This window comes from Eschscholzia californica, unplaced genomic scaffold (genome assembly GCF_041429995.1).
Source record: "Eschscholzia californica isolate CP2 unplaced genomic scaffold, dmEscCali1.0.p SCAF_9, whole genome shotgun sequence".
In the NCBI taxonomy this organism is placed as follows: Eukaryota; Viridiplantae; Streptophyta; class Magnoliopsida; order Ranunculales; family Papaveraceae; genus Eschscholzia; species Eschscholzia californica.
In genome coordinates this window covers 222,501-225,000 of record NW_028238516.1, presented here as the reverse complement: position 1 = coordinate 225,000, position 2,500 = coordinate 222,501, and positions in this window count along the sequence as shown.

The window sequence follows — 2,500 nt, the reverse complement described above, 5'->3', positions numbered from 1 at the left end:
AGTTATTGTTTTCCCTATTTTCACAAGGAAACATCAAATTTTTAACCAAGCATACTCGGCCTTTGCTCCTTCGTTACTCGTCCAAATCCAACAAACTTGCATTCGTTGGAAAGGTCTTTTCACAAGGATTCTTTTGATATATAATAATAGCGATTCCGATAAATATTTATTTTTTTATGAATTTTTAAGTGAATAAACAATTAAAAATTCAAAAAAAATAGAAAAAAAATATTTTTTTCCCGATTCTTTCTCCAATATTCCTGATAAATACCCACACACCCACATATGGAGAATGGTCGAAAATGCTCGAGTGGATATCGAGATGTCCGACGAAGCACCACTTGGAAGGGCCGAGGCACGGGACGCCCGAGCTGTTGCTCGGGCCGGCACGGGACGCGCATGGGACAGCCCGGGACGGCATGGGACGCCCTCGCTACAGCTCGGGACGGCCAGGTACGCCCGAGACTTGGCTCGGGACGGCCTGGGACGCCCTCGCCATAGCTCGGGACGGCCTGGGACGCCAGAGACTAGGCTCGGGACGGCCTCGGCACAGCTCGGGACGGCCTGGGACGCCCTTGCCACAGCTCGGGACGGCCTGGGACGCCCTTGCCACAGCTCGGGACGGCCTGGGACGCCCGAGACTTTGCTCGGGACGGCCTGGGACGGCCTCGGCACAGCTCGGGACGGCCTGGGACGCCCGAGACTTTGCTCGGGACGGCCTGGGACGCCCGAGACTTGGCTCGGGACGGCCTGGGACGCCCTCGCTACAGCTCGGGACGCCCTGGGACGGCCTCGACACAGCTCGGGACGCCCTGGGACGTCCGAGACTTTGCTCGGGCCGGCCTGGGACGCCCGAGACTTGGCTCGGGACGGCCTGGGACGCCCGAGACTTGGCTCGGGACGGCCTGGGACGCCCGAGACTTGGCTCGGGACGGCCTGGGACGCGCTCGGCACAGCTCGGGACAGGCCGGGACGCCCGAGCCGAGCTTCGGGTCGCACGAAATCTCTTCGTATTCCGACATATTAGAAGCTTCCCATCATGTAGTAGGCCGAGCTTTGCCCTTTGGATGCCCTATGGTGCTTGGCGAGCACTAGGGAACGTGCCAGCACAAGTGCTGTGCACGCTCTGGGGAAGGAGCTCAACCCTCCCCCTTATAGTGCAAAGTTATTGTTTTTCCTATTTTCACAAGGAAACATCAATTTTTTAACCAAGCATACTGGGCCTTTACTCCTTCGTTACTCGTCGGAATCCAGCAAACTTATACTCGTCGGAAAGGTCTTTTCGCAAGGATTTTTTTGATATATTATAATAGCGATTCCGATAAATATTTATTTTTCTATGAATTTTTAAGTGAATAAACACCGGAAAATTCATAAAAAATAGAAAAAAAAATATTTTCCTCCGTTTCTTTTCTCCAATAATTCATAAATAATACCTCAATAGTATTAATGAAGAGAGAGTCGAAGTGGCCCGGGTGGATTTCGAAATGTCCCACGACCCCATAGAATGCACGGGCCAGCCGAGCCAAAAGAATGGGACGCGCACGGGACAGCATTGGTCAGGCTCGGGACGGCACGGGACAGCACGGGACGCGCATGGGACAGCACGGGACGCGAATGGGACGGCCTTGCTAAGGCTCGGGACGGCATGGGACAGCTCGGGACGCGCATGGGACGGCACGGGACGCGCATGGGACGGCCTTGGTGAGGCACGGGACGGCCTTGGTCAGGCTCGGGACGCGCATGGGACGGCACGGGACGGCCTTTGTGAGGCTCGGACGGCTCGGGACGGCATGGGACAACTCGGGACGCGCATGGGACGGCACGGGACGCGCATGGGACGGCCTTGGTGAGGCACGGGACGGCCTTGGTCAGGCTCGGGACGCGCATGGGACGGCACGGGACGGCCTTTGTGAGGCTCGGACGGCACGGGACGCGCATGGGACGGCCTTGGCGAGGCTCGGGACGGCATGGGACAGCACGGGACGGCCTCGGCACAGCTCGGACGGCACGGGACGCGCATGGGACGGCCTCGGCACAGCTCGGACGGCACGGGACGGCCTTGGCGAGGCTCGGGACGGCAAGGGACGGCCTCGGCACAGCTCGGGACGGCACGAGACGCGCATGGGACGGCCTTGGTGAGGCTCGGACGGCACGGGACGCGCATGGGACATCATGGGACGCACATGGGACACCTTATGGGGATCATCAAGGCGTCTTGCACGGGACATTCTTTCCCACGAAGGGCATTTACATGGGACATCTTAGGAGTCGAGAGCCGGCACACGGGACAACGTAGTTCACACGCACGGAACACTTTACTTTCGTTTGGAACGTCGTGGGATCTTTATGTTCCCATTAGCACCGAACCTTTAACATGCTAGGAAGCTATGTTCGATCTTCTCGAAGTGTCGATGGAACTTCGATGGATACACATCCGATCCGATGTTATGATGATGTACTTTCTCCGAGATCGATGTTGGGGCCGTATTCCGATGTC